Source organism: Monopterus albus, unplaced genomic scaffold (genome assembly GCF_001952655.1).
Source record: "Monopterus albus unplaced genomic scaffold, M_albus_1.0 scaffold121.1, whole genome shotgun sequence".
Taxonomy (NCBI): domain Eukaryota; kingdom Metazoa; phylum Chordata; class Actinopteri; order Synbranchiformes; family Synbranchidae; genus Monopterus; species Monopterus albus.
In genome coordinates, this window is record NW_018128001.1 from 1,130,417 (window position 1) to 1,149,920 (window position 19,504).

Below are 19,504 nucleotides of genomic sequence, written 5' to 3' on the forward strand. Positions count from 1 at the left end.
CCCCAGCCCCACCCCCCCCCCCCCCCTGTGTTTACAGTCCGCTAAGTCCTCAAGGAGCTCTCACGTGTGCAATTGGAGCATGCACAGTCTGTCATGTAAACACAAAGCTTTCCATTCAGAAATCTACAGCTGGTTAATCATGGGCTATGTCCATGTTTCCACAGCACATTTCACTTTTACAATGATGTAAAACTGTGCTTTCATTTGCATTATGAGGCTGAGAAAAAGCTGTAAATATAAAAATGATAGCTGCTTGGCAGAAGTGCACAGCTCATCTATAGAACATGTTATAGTAATTTGTTAAAATTAAGTAAAGTAAATGTGGTTAAACATGCAGAAACACCTGTATGTTTTTATATGAGAGGGCAGGAACCACGGTGTGACCATCCAAGAAAAGTCACTGATTTGGTTAAAATGGTGAACAAAACAAAGCCTGGGCAGGAAGTGAAGTGGCCTCCCGTGACTCCTAAAGCACTCCTAAAGCTTTTATCTCCCCATTTAGATCGCCTGCCTTTACAGCCCAGTCAAACGTAAAATGTTTCCGGAGCAGGTCTAATACATTATGTATCTGTTTTTGACATTGAAGTTTAAACCTCAAACTTACAACAGAAATAACTGCATAATCCTGATCTAAGAGGATGCTAGGACCAATAATGGAAGGGCTGAGGGAATAAAGTATTTCATGATGAGGTTCGCTGTCAGCACTCATTTGGTGCGAGCTGGAGCTGTTCAAGTAGTCACGATCCAGTGCTGGAAACAACTGCTCACATCAAGTGGCCACAAAAGTAGTTTCTCATGTTTCTCTAGGTGATAAAATACATTGAAAAGTGATAGCGCAGTGACACTGATGCTGCAGAAACTCTTTGTTTGTACCTCTCTCGTCTAACATTGAGCATCAGTCAGTTTGAAGTGGCACATTTCAGCCACTGCAGCCTCACCAGTGAGAACATTCATGGAGCCTTAAGAATCTCCTCTTGTGTACATTGGCAGAGTTGGATGAAAGAACCTAACAATCCCTGGAAAGGACATCAGTGCTCACCTATTATTGACTGACTTCTCAAGTAGACAGAGATAAAACAGAATCACATGGGGAACAGTGATGCAACAGGCTGGAAACGCAGAGACGAAGCCGTTCTCTTTCTTCTCTCCTCTCCTGTCTGCAGCTGGAAAATGAAAGTCTCTCTGAAGACTTGCGGCGCCGTTAAAGTTGACTTAACACTGACTTTTAGAAAAGACCAATTTAGGCTTAAAAGTGTAGTCGCACCAAAATGACAAAGACCATTAGAGTCTTGATTCCCCACTTGTTACCTTCACCAGGGAACTGTGCGGTGACGGGAAACGTGTCACAGCCGGTGATGCTCACTCATCACTGAAGCCATCATGTTTGCTGTGCACTGAAGGCCTTCAGCTCCTCTGTCAACAAACTGGTGGCTTACTGCACACATGTCATTTTGTTCAAGTGTGCAAAACTACATTAAAGCAAAGTTTAGATTTATTTGAACCTGGTGCAGCTCCTGTGCCTCATGCCAACTTGTCTGTTGTAGAAACCTGGAGAGATTACGACGCGTGCACGGTCGCATTAAAGATGAAGGCAGCACCAACTCCTGTTTTTGGCCGTGTTCACAGTGAAATGCTCCTTTTACTGTGACTCAGGGCTTTTTCAGCGTAGAGCACTAGTAGAGGTTTTACGATAGCACATACGTGTCTGCATATTTAATTCCAAAGCTGTAAAAATATTGTTCTCTTGTGTGTGTGTGTGTGTGTGTGTGTGTGTGTGTGTGTGTGTGTGTGTGCTTGTTGTGGTTAGATAGGACAGAGATGTTCATGTCGTCAGACAGCTGAAGACATTTTCATGACAGCAGAGTTAATTATGTGCAGGCTTCTTCACAGCAGTGCTATCATTAAATTTGGGTTTAATTATCTTGAATGATGCACTTTAGTTGATGTGAGGCCTCCATGTTTGTTTGGTTTCCATGTACGTTAGTCAGTCAAGTCAGATATACTGGTTACCGAGGAACAGTTTCTCATCGTAATCCTGACTCAGACACAGAGGTGTGAAGTAATGAGGTACAAATACTTGGTTGCTGTACTGAAGTAGATCCTTAAGGTATCAGTACTCGGCTTTTTACTGTTGCTCTCCACATTTTAACACAAGTATCTGTACTTTTTACTCCATACATTTTCAAATCAGGCTCGTTACTTTTAGTTTTTAATACATTACTTTTATTTAGCACTTACTGCAACGTGTGCACCGCTGCACTGGGTGACGTGTTCCTTGTTTACAGCCCACTAGCAGCATAAAGGAGTAATGCACATGTCACACAAGAGCAGACCTGATGTCGTGCCTTCATTGTCCCTTATGACCACAAGCTTCTGAATCCTGGTTGGATGTGTAAATTAATTTCCTCGAGAAAAGAAATTTCAAGCAGGAAAAACACAGGCTTGCCAGTTTTATGGGACGTTTCCTCTTTCTGGGTAAAACAGAACTGGAAAAAGAACAACATAAAACCTTGAGTCTTAAAAAAACAAAGCTGAGGGGGAAAATGAATATATTCAAAAGGTTTCAAATGCACTGCTGCTTTTTCTGCTGAATTAATTATCTAAGGGACAAGGTTCTGAGATTTGTTGGACTGCCGTGAGGTTTTTGGAAGGTGACGGATGTTGTGCTTTTCATCAGCAGCTACACGTTGTCACTGTGAACTCACTGTAGTCTCATTACTACCAGGTCCATCTTGTCATTGCAGAATTCTGCCTGCGAATCATGACCAAATCGATCAGATACCACATTAATGTGTGACAGTAGTGTCAGAGCAGCTAAAAGCCAACAGGCCTCCTGAACCAACGATTTCACATTTTTAACCTAAACCCTACTTTTTCCTCTCAGGTTTGTTTGTTCCAGTCAGATTCCCCAAATCTTCACCTTGGCGCCCAGACTGTTGGACAAGGCTGCCTGTTGTGCTGTTGTGGAAATACAAAATAGAGCTAAGAACACCTGTGAATTCAACGAGTTCTCACATCATAGACCTGCAGTGTAAGTCCTCAAGGCTTGACCAGCAAGTTTCATGCATACAACTTTAGCAAACCACTTTTTATGTTCTGAAATATTCCAGGTGTTCGTCATGTAGGGTTAGGTGTTAGGTATAAGGTTTGCCTTCCTTCTCTATCTGCACAGTGCACAAACTGTTAGTTTGCTCTTCATACAAGTGTTATGGGGAACTTTCCGTTAAAACTTTGCCAGTGGTCACAAACTTCAACAATAGCACTACATTATTTCAAGAAAGTGTCTCCAAGCACTTGAAGAGCTGAATATAGAATTAATGAATGATTAATCTGTGTGGTCACTTATGAAGGAGAGACCAGCTGACAGTATGCAGATTTTTTTTTTACCTCAGTAAAAGCAGTAATACTAGTGTATGTATGAAAGAGAGAGCAAAGCAGCAGATGTGGTGGTGGTTTGGGGGGGGTGCACTGTATGTGAGGAAGATGAGACAAAGCTGAAACTAGGCAGAAATAGAAGCCGTGGCTGCGAGTGGGTACGACTGAGGCGCACACACAAAGACGGACGGAGAGCGAGCGAGCGAGGGAGGGAGGGGGTGAGAGGAAGAGTCTGATTGATGGTCTGTCTCTCAGGGCCCTGTTTAAAGGGGGAGCTGGGGCTCTGGGCTTCAGCCACAGGAGCGTGTAATGACTGCTGAGGAATTTCAATGGCCCAAACCCCTCAGAGACCTGAGACCTTTTTGTCTCTCTCATTCCCTCTCAATCCATCTCCCTCTGTTAAACTGTCTGCCTCCTCCCCTTCTATTTGTCAGGTTCTTACTCGTCTCCAGTCCCTCTTTCACTTGGTCCTGCTCATTCTCTTCAGTTATGGTGAATCTGGTGCAGTATTGCCTCTGCACACTGTGTGAGAGTATGAATCCCACACTGTCTCTGGTTGTCTGAGGGTCAGGGGGTTGTGACATGGTGGAGATGGACATGGAAGGTTGGAGACTGACCCTATAATGCAGCGTCAGGCCCCTTAGAAACCTGGGACCATCCTGTCAAATTGTGTCTTCACTGTGGTACCCATTATGACAAAACCACAAAAACTGGATTTATGTCTTACTTCTGTGTGGGACTCATTGTGCTGTAAGATTTAGAGCTGCAGTTTCCATGATGCTGCAGGTGCCGGCGTTTGGCAGCTCCTGAGCACAGCGTTCCTATGGATTAGCTTCTTAACTCACCTGTTATGGTCATTTCTCAGGAACAGCAGTGATGTTCCTGGGTTAATTTTACCTTTACTAACCATTTCAATCACTATTTAGTTCTTTAGCTCTCACAGATTATGGTTCAATGAGGATAATGCACTAGTTTTTCATTAAACATGAATGTTAAAACTTTTTTTTTAATGTACATTGGAAAGACCTACATATAAAATACATTATTTTTACATGACATAGATTTTCTTTTACATTTTTTTAAATCTTTTCTTTTTATGAAGTGATGTTGATACATTAACATGAGACACGTCTTCTGTTCAGGGTCAAATGGACCCGAACAGTATCTTTGTAATATAAACATGCAGGGGGAGGTTCCAAATATGTGAACTGAACCATTTTCATTTTATATGTTGATTACACCTATTAAGCCAAGCAGAAGTTTCATACCAATAAAATACTTTTAACTATTGTTTTTAGATTTTTTAACCATACGACTGAAACATAACATAAGGGTTAAATAACAACATACAGTAATTTGGTCACATTTACATTTTGCAGATTAGCTGGATGCAATTTTTGTAGGAGACAGGGCAAGAATCAGGCCTGTGCAGACACTTGGGTTAATTATTATTATTGTTATTATTAATTTAACGGAGAGGATTTGGTCACAGGGCTGGGATACCAGCACTTTGAGGTAATGATTAGTTGATCAAGCTAAATGTATCATCAGTTGTCATTTGTACAAACAAACAGGGTGGCTGTGGCTCAGGGCTAGATTGGGTCACCCTCTGACTGCAGCGTTCAAGATTCAATTTCCAGTTTGATGAACTGATTAGATTTTGGTGGTCACAGGTCAAAGGTCAACTATCTTCACATCCGTCCCATTCCTGTGAGTCCGACTGATTGGTGGAGGAATGCACACGTTGTATTTCAGTAACAGATCAAACTTGACTCTTGTAGCCCAGCTGTTGAGTGGCTGTGGACCAGCCAGAGCTCGGGAACACACATTAGTGGAGCCTTCACTTCCCTCAGGCTGCTGCCTCGCGTCATGCTTCTTTATTTCCATATGAAATGAAGCACCCCCTCTACTGCAACGCTTCACACAGCTACACCCAGAGTCTGTGTGTTTGTCCAGTCGTTTAGGTGTAGCTGGGAGGTCAGAAATGATCACTCGTGGTATTTTGGATAAAAGGAAATGACCTGGTGGCGAGCAGTGTGTGAAGGGGCTTTCATTATGTGGAATGCATCAGAAACTAAGCTCATTTGTGCAAAGGTTAGAACTGGGCTAAAGCAATAAACTCCCGCAGCAGAGTGATGCAGGGAGGGAATAATGCAAATCAAAACAAAAAACAACTGTACATGTTTTATTAATGCAAAAATATACCATGAATAATCTTGAGCCGCTTTGATTTTTTATTTTACTAAGGGAAAGTTTCAAGTTACACTTAACCACAAACTACTGTTATAGAGCTTTTTTCTTCTTCCTGACATTTGTATTTGACTAAACATGCAGTCACTTCAGAAAGTCATCAGACCCCTTCACTTCTTGCACACTTGTTTGTCTAGTAGATTTTATTTTATAACAATAAAAGTGCCATTTTTGTCAATGTACACACAGTTACTAATCAAGACCCAACTAGCACTTAACACCGAGACCGGCTGAAGCCAAAGTTGTTAGTTTTGCATGTATTTGGTCATAAACCAAAGTACTTGAGAAATTTAAATGTTGACTGGATGGCATGCACTGGCGACCAGGAACGTCTGTGCAGACGTCCATGGTAATGCATCCAGTAGCTCTTTCCAAAAAACCCTCTGGACCACACATACAGTACAGTCACTGCTAGCAGGGAAAACAGGTGGGAGGCGAATCCCTTTCTGCAGAGCAGCTGGATGATGGTTACCAAGGTCAAAGGTGTTGTGCTATAAACACTGCATTTTATACAGTGGTACTCTGAATATTCTGAAGCGCTTATGCATGTTAATGAGGGGACTAACAGATAAATATTCCTTAATCACAATGAAAAACCAGACTTTAAATTGAGATTTACACTTTTTTGTCAGACACTAAAATGTGTTGGACAATTATTGCATTAATGTTTAAATGCCAAGCACCGCCCAGTGTGTTGTCAATCGTTCTCGTAGATCTGCTCCTTCACCAAATGACCCATCTTTAGTTACTGGTGTGACTGGTTCTGCCCTTCCAATACAGACCACACTGTCAACTCACAAAGCTCGACACTCATTGGAATAATGTTGCCTGTAAATAAATCCTCTGAGTGACACGGGTGTTTGAAGACGTATGCTGGTACTGCTCCACCCCATACGCATACACACACAGACCTGGTAACACCTAACCCTCCCCTTCATTACCAGGAGACTTAGCCTGGCCTTAGCCAAAGCAGAACACTTTACACCGGTCCTCATGAAGCTTGTGTGATCTCGGTTTTCAGTCCTCACAAATATATAAAAACAAGGTTATGCACGCACGTTCCCGTTCATAAATACAGATGTCCCCCCTCCCCAACACTGTGTGCACCTGCCATCTCTACCTCTACACGTCATGGATTCATTACAGCGTCTATAAAACACAAACATCAGGTCACTTATCTCACAGATTATCTCCTCCTCCACACACACACACACACACACACTGTTAGCATGTCCTCGGTGTATGGAAGCGCACACACATGGACGTGGTGAGTTTGTGGGCAGGTGTGTGGTAGATGCCGTCACTCGTTGCCGCAGATCCATAAGCTTAATGGGTGACTCACAGAAGCCATAAACTGATCGCCTGCAAATACACACTATTTAATCAGAGCTATCACACAGCGCCGCGGTGAGGACCCACTTTCATTTAATAAACCTTTAAAAGCTTCTCACTTGTCATTTCCCTTCCTGCCTCTCTTCTTTTATGGCTCTATAAGCTGCTGTGAGTATTTTATGAAGATGTATGAGTATCATAAAAATGTGTTTAGGTTTTCTCATCACTCTTGTTGCATTTCATCATTTAAATGGTGCTGCTGAAACCTGCAGTGACGCCGTCTATAAAACGGGCATTAGTCAAGTCAGAAGCAGACGTCCCAGTGTACAAATGTACACATGACACTCACGTAAGTGCAACAGCGGTGCCTTAATGTTCACGTTATCTCCCATTTTCTCTCATGCACTTAAAAGTTTGAATTGTAAAATCTGGAGTAGAGAATTGGGTATTTATACACAGTATCCCAGGCACAGCGTCTCGGGCATGCTTCTGAGCCCAAGTGATGTCAAATTTCCAGAAACTGAAACTCCTGTCAGTGTGTAACTATGTGCCAACCTGTTTTCTGACTGGGACCATTAACCTCCTGCAGGCTCTGCCAGTTGTCTTGGCCAAGAAATGTTCACCATGTCCACATTTATCATATTAGCTTACTAAGTACATGTGTGATAACTGCTGAGAGTCTACATGCTCTAAAACATCTGTGCTATGTTTGAATTCACAGTGTCCTGCTCTTGGTGTTTGTGTGAGATGGTGGGTGGCTGTGGCTCATGAGGTAGGGCATTTGTCTCCTGACCAGCAAGTTGGTGGTTTGACTCCCGGTCTCCCCGCATGCCTAAGTGTCCCTGAGCAAGACACTGAACCCCGAGCTCCCGGTGGCTTGACTAGCGCCGGTGCGTGGCAGCCTGTCGTCATCGGTGTGTGAATGTGTGAATGGTGTATGATCTCCTGTAAAGCGCGTTGGCCAGTGCAACACACTGTGAGAAAGCGCTATATAAAATCCAGTCCAGTCCATGTGTCACATAATGTGTGCACAGCTTCCTTTAACCCTAAAAACTTTGTGTAAAACCCAGCCTGATAGTTAATTGATCTAAAATTACTCTTAATGTGCTCCAGTTGCCATCATCAATCCATCAGTGTCAAAACAATGTAAACAGATTAAAACAAGGGTGAATGATTGATAGTTTATGTTTCACGCCACTGGGAGCGTTTGTGTTTAGACTGTTACACTTTCTCTAAATTAACACTGTATCTGACATCAGTCTTGTCTCCTTGTTAAAATGTCCTGTGAAAAGATGAACAGATGATAATGGCCCCTAAAAATGGCGGCTTGCTTTTAAAGAGTCAGTCCCTCCTGATTTCCTTTCCCTTTGTGCCTGAGACACAGATGGCGCCGACGTGTCCGGGTCAGTGCACTTCTTCACATCATAGCAGAAAAATGAGAATCTAAAGGCACACTTAGAGCTTTACTGTCACGTCTTGACATAATATAATGAAGCTCATTCTTTATCTGCACCACTGCCTGTGACCATGTCTCCAAGGTGCGGAGATTAATTCAGGCAGGAGACAGCTCCAGTAGCACCATGTCGTGGAAATATGGCAGCTGTTCCCTGGTGCTGGGTTTGTGAGGTGGCGGCCATCTTTGGAGCGATAGGCTTTTGGCAGCTGTACGACCCACGCCATCTTTCACTGCACATCATGAGAATCATGGCTGAGATGAACCACAGCTGAACTCTACCTTCCACTCCCTCGCTGCCATTCCTTTTCATTCCACACACCACACAGCTTTACTTATCAGGTGAGACAAACTCTCCATCCTTTCCTTCTTTACAGTATTTTCATTTTGTCCTTTCCAGAGACACAAGTCAAAAACAAACTGGCAGGTAAAGATTCCAGAGTGCAGGAAAGAGGCACGAGTGCATCGTCAACGAGCTGTCTGGAGCGACTCAACACGACACTGGCCATACGTTTCTCTTCACGTTTAGCTAAAAACAACAAGCCTCTGGTTATAGTTTGAGCCCCTGTGCTTTCTATGTTAAGTTTACTTTTATATTTTCACAACAAAAGCATATTCAGACGTACTGAGTGATCAGAGAGCTTAGCAAGAGTTCAGGGTAGGTGTCTTCAGAATCCCCCAGGAAACAGATAATAAACACAGTCTGTAGTCCAAGACTTTCATTTTAAAAATCTTTCATTTGGTTTTTACCTCCAGGTGCAGCTTGGACAGGAGGACTCCCCTCCACACTCACACACAGCTTGTGGATTCTGGTGAAGTGTGACGAGATCTGGAAAACAAGGAAGAGTTTCTTCCATAAAGTATTAACAGCACATGTAACGGCTTGTCCAAACAGCGGGGGGAGAGCACTTCTTCGTGTGCTTGGACCGCTGCCCAGCTGGGAGGGTGTGCCAGGAGCCGAGTTCGGCACTGGTGTTGAAAGTCTCTTCCATGGGGAAATTTGATGCAAAATGTTGAAATGTATTAGGGCATTAAGTTTGTATTGTGCTTGTCAAATAGTTGTATCTGAGCAGTGAGTTTATTGCTAAAGCACAAAACATGAACATTTTCTAAAGTCAGTGGCTCAAAGAACAAAAAGCCTACATGAAAATGACACGTCAGTGTTAGTGCTTATCGTTTCAGCTCAGTAACTGACACTGTCACAGTGTTTAGATTCCCACTGTGTACTTGTTTGGGGTTTTCATCCTCTCGTGCTTACTCTGCATTTATTATTAACTAGCTTAGGTGTGTGAACTGGTATATTAGTGCATTGGCAACATCCTGATTGTACTTATTGTATTACAGTTCAAGACATTTGGAGACTGTATTTCTTTAGTTTGGATGCAGTTATTACAGAAATAGTCTCCACAAATACCCCAACTAAAACAGAGAGTGGGGTGTGTTCAGGTGGAACTACAGGTGTCTGTATGTTCACAGTTACCTGAACACTTAACTCAGCAGCAGCAAGGTCATTCATGTGTGACCTCAAGTTAGAAACTTCAAACCGAACAAGAATGTCTGATGCATCAGTGGCAGAGTCACAAGACGAGGATCACTGTGGGTGAGGACGACGGCTCATTCAGGGAAGAAGAGGAAGATGAAACTGATAGAAAGGTTCCTGTATGGGGGAGACAGGGAAAATGTACATTTGGATCTTACTGGACTGAAACTGTACTCAGGAGAGCGGAACAGAGACAAAGTAGTTGAAAAGCATCAAATGTTCAGTATTTATCTGGGTTTGTGTCCAGAAAGAAAGAGTGGTGTATAAATGGCACAGGTCCCTGGGAGAATCCACTCCCCACAGGTAACACACGCACCTGGCACTGATAAAACACACCGAGACAAGGTTGAGCCGACTGACGGCTGGTAGCAGGAAGCAGATAGATATTGCTCTGAGTGACACTGCATTTTCAGAACGTGAAGAGCTATGATGCCACTGGTGCCACACAAATACTGTATACATAATACTGTACATGACTGCAAACACTAAGGTTTCACAGAAGAGAATGGAGCTCAGCTAAACCCAACTGTGGTATGTGACAGCCCTCCTAGTGGCAGATTGATTACAATTGAAAGTCATTAACAGAATCCTGAGGTGCTCGGTGATGCAGAGAAACAAGACAAAAACAAGCCATTTGTGGCATAATTAGAAAGAAAATGATCACCCAAATTCCACGTGAAGGAAAGTTTCCAGTCTGGTTGACAGCAGAGGTGCTCTGTGTCTCTGTGATGTAGGAGGCGAGGACGCCCGTGGCACTGTGGGTGCTTGTGGACTGGGGTGGCACTACACTAGGTGTCACACGCTCTCAGACATATGAGTGCAAGCACATACATGGTTATTTTATTTCTGGTTATTTTTATGTCAAGTGCTTAGTTAATTATTTCATCACTGTTGACTTCAGTCAGGATGATGTAAAGCTGTTTGAAGTCTGTGGAGGAGCAGCTGAGGAGGTCATGCTCACATCCAGCTCTGTGTCTGGTGGAGACAAATACCTGCAAATAAATAAGTGAAACTGAGAAGAAAAACCAACTGAACAAGGCCAATAAGTGCACGACGACCTGTGTGGATAGTGGCCACTGTAACTAAAAAGGGAGAGAAAGCAGCTACTGACTGAGCACTGCCAGCACTGCCACGAACTTTAACACGTTGTCTTGTTTGAGGCAAAGTAACTGCAGCAGGAAATAAAGGCATAGATCACAAGGCTGGTAGGGAACAATTTGCCGTGGCAGCACCGCAGACATCTCATCTGGGTTAACAGAAACTGCAGAATGCTTCAGTGGCACCACTAATGACTAGACTGATAGCGCTGGGTTTGATAGATGGGGCCGATATCGTATTGATTGGATTGATATGCAACAATGGTCCAGATTCCTCTGGTGGCTCCAGCAGGGTTGTATCCGGTGTTAACTCCTTGCTGCTGTCACACACTTTGTCCCAGAACAACAGAATCCCTTCATATCCTGTTGCTCGGAGGAAATTTGGGAGCAGTGTTACTATTTGAAAGACACCGGTGTGTTGGCCTTTACCTATTGCTCTTATGTTTAATTAATTTTATGTGCTGAATTGTTTGACCTGGATTTTCTACTTTGTAACTCTGAAGTGCTTTTTGTTCTTATTGTTCATGTGGACAGTTAAGATTAGTAGTGTTCTTTGCATATTTGTAGAAGTCTGAGCCACGGTGGTGGACCGGTAGTGCAGCAGCAGTATCCAAATAGCCAGGAATCACATTTATAACGAGACGTGCTTTTTGTTGTGTCCCTGTTGTGTCCCTGCTAGCACAGCTACCTGGAGCTGAGCCTCCAACGTCCATCCTGTGGAGATAAGAGCTGATAAATAAGTCTTGCAGCACAGAGGTCTGGTTCATAATCTACTGATATGTTCTGCATTAGTTTGACCCTTGCTGCAGCTTGTACAAGACCCTGTGAGGACCAGTGGATGGAGACAAATATTCCTCTCCATCAGTACAAAATATTTGCCTTGACTTCAACCCACACTGCAGCATCTTCTGACTTGGTTTGCTGTGGTAGCGTAGCAACAGCTGCTGATCATGTGGTCCTCAGGAGAGGTGTGCCAGCTCATCACATATACACACAGCTGGCTTCCTGAGCGCTCCTATTGTGGTTGGCGCAGGCAGGAGTATATCTACAAACTGTAGGTCTGACAGAGGAAACGAGCTTGTAACGATGTGTATTTCCCCACTCCTCACTTTTCCTTCTCCAGAATTCACCTGTGGCTCGTTCACTCCCACCAAACCTCCCCCTGCATCATCTTGTTCATCCCTCAGTTAAACTTGTTTCACTCTGACTAAATATGGTTTTTATTGTCAGCATGTTGTGGTCAGTGTGTATACTGTAATATTGGCCGCAGAGGGCCGTGCACTCACCTCCTCCTCCCTGCTTCTGTCAGACCTTTCTGCTTTTACCTTGTTTTGTTCTTTCTTATTTTCTTCTTGGAGTTGTGAGGTGTGCAACATCTCTCAGTATCGTCTCTGTCCTCATCCATGTCCCTGCTCTCCATCACAGTTATCAAACGTCATTACAATTCAAATCACTTCTGGAAGCCGTGATATACTGTAGAAATGTAGCATGTTGAAAACCTGTATGGCTGCCATCTTGGCCAGGTCTCCTTGTAAAGGAGGTTTTGATCCCAGTGGGACATCCTGGTAAAATAAAGGTTGGATAAAGTATAAAATAAAAATAAGTGGAAGTTAGCACATTTGATGCTGCACTGCAGCAGCTAGAACCCAAAAGAGTAGTAAACACCATTTATTTGTTTCTTCATTGCAGTTAAAAAGCACTTGACAAAGTAGACAACACAGATGCACATTCAGCAATAAAAATAAAACACAAGGAGAATGGAAAAAGTAAAAACCCTTCAGGCGTTTCCCATTGATAAAGGTAGATGCCTTTCTAAATAACCTAGAAGTGGGGGAGTAAACACATCTTGACAATAAATATGTTGTGCCAGGCTACATGTTGTGTAGTTGATGTGCACTAACGACTGCACCACAGTCATGCTCAGTGCAGATAACCTCATCTCTGGTGGCTCTAACACCACAGCCTTATCTTGTCTTATTTAAAATGTCCTTCCCCGAGCCCTCCCTCGGTGTCAGAGCGGAGATGTGGGTCAAACACAAAGAGCACGGTGAGCTGGCTTAACCCAGATGATCCACCACTACAGACACCGATAGTGAGATGTCCCAGATGTCTGTTCTAGTGTGGAGCTGCTTCTTCAAGGGGTTGTTTTCATAAAGCTGCATGCAAATCCATGTGTGCCCCGACACTGCCCACTGAGCCCGGTGTGACAGAGGGACAGAGTCTGGCATGGTCGTCCTCAGGGAAACCTGAGCTTGTCCGGGCCGTGCACTTTCAAAGAGGAGACGGTCTCGCTCCTTAAGCTTCAGTCTTGTTTCAGAGGAGGTCAGTGTCATTTTTATGTATAAATTTTACTTTAAAAATTATGTGAAAACACAGTGAAATGTCTTCAGATATGGTGATATGACAATAATTCATATATTACAATAAAGCAATAAATGTGCTTCCGTTGTTCGCAGTTGTAATTTGAATATTATTAGCTAACATTGCACCTGTACACAGGTACAGTCGAAAAGATTATTTCACTGATCGACCAAAGTGGACACAGTAGAAAAACATGGCAATGTGTATTTAAAATGGCCCTTCATGTTTTTGGACTGTGGAAGAAAAGTCAGTAGTCAGTTTATTAGGCACACCCAGCCTTTAGCACAGGAGTGAAGTAATTAAAGCTGTCAGATTAATGTAGTAAAGTAGAAAAGCAGCATGACAAGTACCTCAAACTTGTATATAATCACAGTCCTTGAGTTAGCGTGCTTACTTATTCTCCACCACTCTGGTGAATACATCCATTTACATCTGTTTCAACATTCCCATTTATCATCGAGTGTGTTTTCCCAGTGATTCTGAGTGACCTTGTTAGCCTGACGGTGTCGGCTGAAGGCCGTCCATGAGTCACCTCACCGTCCTTCTTCTCAAGCCGCAGACAGCGCTTCGGGTCAGGCCGCTGTAATTGGCTCATTGATCGGTGACAATGTCTGATGCAAACTGGGGCGACACAGACAAGCAGTGACGTGACAGGCGGCCGAGATGATGGACACCTACTGTACATCATCCTCTGGGTGTAGCGGCACAGACAGACACACAGACATGGTGAAGAGAAGGAGACCGTGACAGAAATGACAGGGACAGCGTAGACAAGAATATTTGTTTGTGGTTGGAGCACACACAACTGAACAGACAGCAGACAGGAGCACAGACGGAGTGAGTGCTCTTTTACTTAAACACACACCCAGTGATATATAAAGAGTGTCCAGGGGTGTCCTACTAAAATTCCAGGAGGCCCGGTCACTACTGGCCTGCTTGCATCCTTGCCAGACTTTCCACTAGGAACAACGATTGCCTCTTTTCACCGTTCCTCCTGTACTTTACTGTATAATATCAGGAGCTTGTGAAGCCCATCATTACTCCTGTGTTTTAAAATCATATAACAGCCATTATGTTTCCCCGGTGCAGTATTTCTACACCTTGCCAGAGCCCTGGGTAAGGAGGACACTCTACCTGTCCCCTGTATTGTCTCTCTGTAAAGCTTCAATAAATTCCCTCTCTGTCTCCTCTCTACCCATTCTCCTTCTGCACCCTCTCAATTGTGCAAGCAACATTTCTGCTTTCTCTCAATTCCATACAGCATTTTTCTCCCCACCTAGCACAACTGGAGTACTCTGCTGCCTTCTACCTCCCTCCGTCTGCTGATTCATCCCCCATATTTCCCCTGCAGTAACTGAGTCACAGTAATCCCACCAATATGTCCTCTTCCTGTTGCGGCCCTCCCTACTGCTGCCTGTGCTGTTTGTCTGCTCAGTCATGTGCTGATAGCTTTGAATTCTTGTCAATACTCTAAAAGCTCTGTTTGAAATGACTGATGCTGGCTGTTCATCTGCAACATGATCCCTCGCATATGATGGCTTTAATGCAGCTGGTTTTTGCTGCTGCATTTTGTTTAAATCGCTCTGATTGGAGATGACACCTGACAGAACACTGCAGGAACACATCTTTGTTTGCTGTACCAGCTCGGTGATTTGTTAACTGATCTTCATTAGCTCCCCAGATTCAAAGAGGGTGGCACGCACAGAGACACAAGCTGGTCCCTGTTCAGCGCAGGCACCACTGTGGTGTTTCCAAACTGAGCTACAGATGTAGCATTGATCGAAGTGTAGATATGTGCAAATTGGTGCTTAATATTCGTTCATCTTTATTTAATCCTTTATTTTTATCCTCTACTGATTAATGATGTGAATTTGTGACATCTGGAGGTAAAGCTCAGTGAACACCATTAACAGCAGTTTTCCATGATGTGAGACACATTCAGCTGAGATCCACTGCTCTTAATAGGCAATCTGTTAGGAACCGTTCTGAGTATGACATTCAACCTGAAGTGAAGAAAGTGGGCGCTAACAGAATGAAAACTCAAGTCCACAACGATTCTGCTGCTGCTTCAGAGCCATGGTAACAAACTGTCTCTGCAGCCTCTGTCGACATCCAGCGCTAGGATCTGTCATGGAAGAAGACATGAAACCTGAGCTCACTTTGTCTGAATTGCCATGTCCTGCTGGTTTGGTCTTTGGTTTCCACACATACAGCAGCTGCAGCAATCAATGGAAGTTTAAAGGTAAAACAGGTGAATGTAACTTCTCTTATGTGGAGTGGATGCTCATTCAGGCCGGTGGTCACTTGCTGTGCAGGAAACAGTCGTGGAGGTGGAGAAGCTAAGTCTGTATCTTCACAAACTGCTGATCATTGCCCACCCAGTCGGTCACACAGTTTCTCCCAGTCTGTTCTCTACTAACCCATCATAGTCCTCACTTCAGAGTAACTCAGGAACCACTGTATTGTTTAGTGTTTCCTGCAGCTGCCATGCCTCCGAACCCCCATGTAACTCAGTGAAAACAGCCTGTGTTCTCCAAACACATACTCATAAAGGTAAAACTCTTTTGAGTTTTGCTACAGGAGCTCTGTGTAGCTGCTGTCTGCCACCCTCCTAATGCAGCTCAGTCATTTCCTTCTCCACTGTGGTTGGGTCCTATTTTTACCAGACCCTCCACTCACTGCAGCTGAGGAGGAGAAGGGTCCAACTGCAGCAACTGCTGTCTGGGAGCCCCCAGGTCTGTGAGCCAGTGGGAAGAGACTAAGGTCCCCCCACAGTTTAAGATCTACAGTTTGACCCCTTGTGCCTTACAGAGTATCTTGCAGGCTAGCGGGTCAAGATGAGGTGCATGGGTGCAGTTAAAAGTCAGGGTGGTGTGCAGGGTTCGAGAAAGCTCAGATCAGGCCCCGGTAGGTCGTCACTATGAGCAGCAGTTTAATGCTGTAGGCAGATGCACAAATACATGTAGAGTATGACAACGAGAGGTTGGTAAAGTAAACTTTTGTTCTCATGTGAACTTTGGGACAGTGTTCAAATGCTCTGGTGTTTGTTGTGGGCTCTGATGACGCAGTGACAGCAGTGTTTTAATAAAAGTCCTGCGGGGGAGGTTACTGAGATTGGCAGCAAAGACAAAGCTCAACAGTGTGGAGGAGCAGGTGTGTGAGTCAGCAGAAACATCTGAGCCAAGGAAAAGTCACAAAGTCACAATGTCACCGAGTTGTGGGAGGCAGAGGACAAGCTGGAGCGGCTTCGTGATGGAGAAGGAGCCCACGTCTGATCCATGTGTCACTGGTGGAAATCTGACCTGAACATGTTGGACAGCTTTCTCAAGCTGAATCCACTTGCTCTTAAGAGACTGGAATAGTAAATCCTAAAATACTGAATAAAACAATTTCTGCTGATGATGCAGGGTGATAGCCACCACACTGTCCACTGACAACCCTGTGTCCTGCATTTATACAAAACAGCAAATGTGTGTTGAATGTGTTATCTCACCTATATTAGTTGCCTATTGACACAATGAGGGAATGTTAACTTACACACTCTGACAACTCTTGGTTCAGGTGAGAGAAAGATGGTGGTCTGGTTTAATGTAGAAAAGGTCTTCAGAGACCATGGGACTCCAGGATGTGAGCTCTGCTCCGTGGCGCTCTTCACATCCACACATTATCATCTCCAGCACACAGGGGCAGCTGCTTCCCAGGTCTCTACATGGCTTCACATTTTCCTCACTTGCATCTTCTCTTTATATCTTAGTCCCGCCCACATAGGATGCAAGGACAACATGCGAGGAGGGAGGAAACAAGTTATTAGAGACATGAGACGTCCTTTCCTCCAATCCTTCACCTGAAACGTCCAGTCGTCAACTGATTTCTGATAAAGGGGTGTGTCTGTTCATAAAAAACGTGGTGAAGGATGCTCTCATGCATCCTTATTCATGGCTCCTCCAGCAGCCTCCTCACTCCTTAGAATAGATTTACAGTCAGAGTCTCGAGACGTCCTTGATCCTTACTCGACCAGAGTGACTTCTGGGGTGAGAGGGGGTCGAGGACCCAGGAACAATCATGTAACTTGAGCAGCAGCTTGTATGACTTTGTGTTTGCTCCTGCTGGTTTGTTTGCAAAATGTTTACATGAACATGAAGCAGACAGAAGTAAACAGCGGCTGTGTGTGCTGGCACCGAACACGCTGACCACTAATAATAGGTTCTAGTAATAATGAGGAACAAGTGAACCAGCTGTTACCTGGAGAACAGTCCAGCCTCTTTCTGCTCTAAGTCTTTGTTTCACCGTCCCTCATTGTCTCTGCCTTTCTCTTCACTCCTTTATGTTCCCACCTCTTTCTCACACACACCAACAATTCACAGCACATTGTCTCCTGTAATTATAACTGAATTATCATCACAATCAAAGGCTCCATTAGCACTGTTATGACTTTGGACTCTTCGTTTCTCTGCATCTCCTTCTCCCCGTCTCTTTCTCTCTCTCACTCCCACTCTCTGCTATTATCAGCTCAGAGTGATGCTCGGTGCTGAGACAGAAACAAAGACAGGAGGGGAGGGAGAGGAGAACCCCCACCCCCACCCCCCGGCTTGTCCTTTCCTGACATACTGTGGCAGTAATGAATGCATGTGATTCCACAGCACTCGGCACTCCTGGCATTTTAATTGAATTTTTATTTCTGCGCTTCAAGGATTAGCTGGTGTGTGTGTAGAGGCGTGCTCCTGAGCAGGTGTGTGTCTGCTTCTGTTAAATATAAGAGTGTGAAACTCACAGAGGAGCAGTGATGGATGAGTCACTTTGTATTGTACGTAAATCTCCTGCTCGGTTTTGTCCAGCTAACTGAACATTTTCTAAACCTGTCCCCAAACAGTGACTGTCCAGTCACAGCTCAGCAGCCATAACTGGCTGAAAATGAAGCTGGCATTTAAATTCACTTCAGTCTGCAGTAAATAGCATTAAGACATGAGAAATAATTACAAATTCTATATGCTGATCTCAGCATATTTATAGCATCACATCAGCTAAACAAAGCCGATGAAATGCTGAACCTTCTTTACTTTTACTACTTGTCTTTGTCGTTCACAGACAAACAGAGCAGAGCAAAATCCTCCTGTAATGGAGACAGTGCAAAAAATGAACAAGCAAAGGTAAAGTAAGAGAGAGTTATTTATATAGCACCTTTCTAGTTCAACAGTCACAAAGTGCTTCACACAAAAGTAAAACAACAACAACTGTATATCTCATAAAATAGCAATGTCATCATAAAAAGTGCAATGGAATTAGAGCACTACTCAGAAGCCATTTTAAACAGATGGGCCTTGAGCTGCTTTTAAAAATGTCCACAGACCAACTGGCTGAGAGCTCCACAGTTTAAAGGCACAATCGCCTTTTGTTTTTAAGTCTGGAGGGAGGAACAGCCAACACACCGCCGTCCCACGACCTCAGAGACCTGCTAGTTACACAAGGCTGTAGTAGGTCTGAATTTGATGGGGAGCCACTGTTGACAGATCCACATAGGTGTAACACACAGTTGCAGATGTGAGCCTATAGGCTACATAGCATCACATGACACCAGTCAGCTCTCTGAACACGGCTGGGTCCCCTTCAGCTCTTCAGCTACTGCGGAGACGCCGTCATAGCAGCGTGCGGTCAGTCGGCCACACTGGTCCAGACTGACATATCCTGACGACCACTGGGTGCAATGAGCTGGATTAACTCTGGTGATCCTCTGACTTTTCATTTTGGTTTAGTGCCACACTTAATTCTTTTCATTACTGATTAAGCTCTTAATTGTTTTCTTGATGAAATGTTTATCATTTTGTCTGTTACATTTTAGAAGACAGTGCACCCGTGAAATAAACACAAGGCAGCGTAAATGACCTTCTTTTAACAGTCCAGCACTCACGTGGGTTTGTTATGAAGTACAGCGGAGGAACCTATTAAGCTCCCAGCTGAGAAGCTGGAACCAACAGCTTTGGCTTGTTTGCTTCTAAAGTGACAGAGTGAACTGATTGTCAGAATAGCTGCCAGTTAATTTTCTGTTGATCCTCTAAACAATAAATCACTGACTTGTTTCTGTTCTACATTAGTATGTGG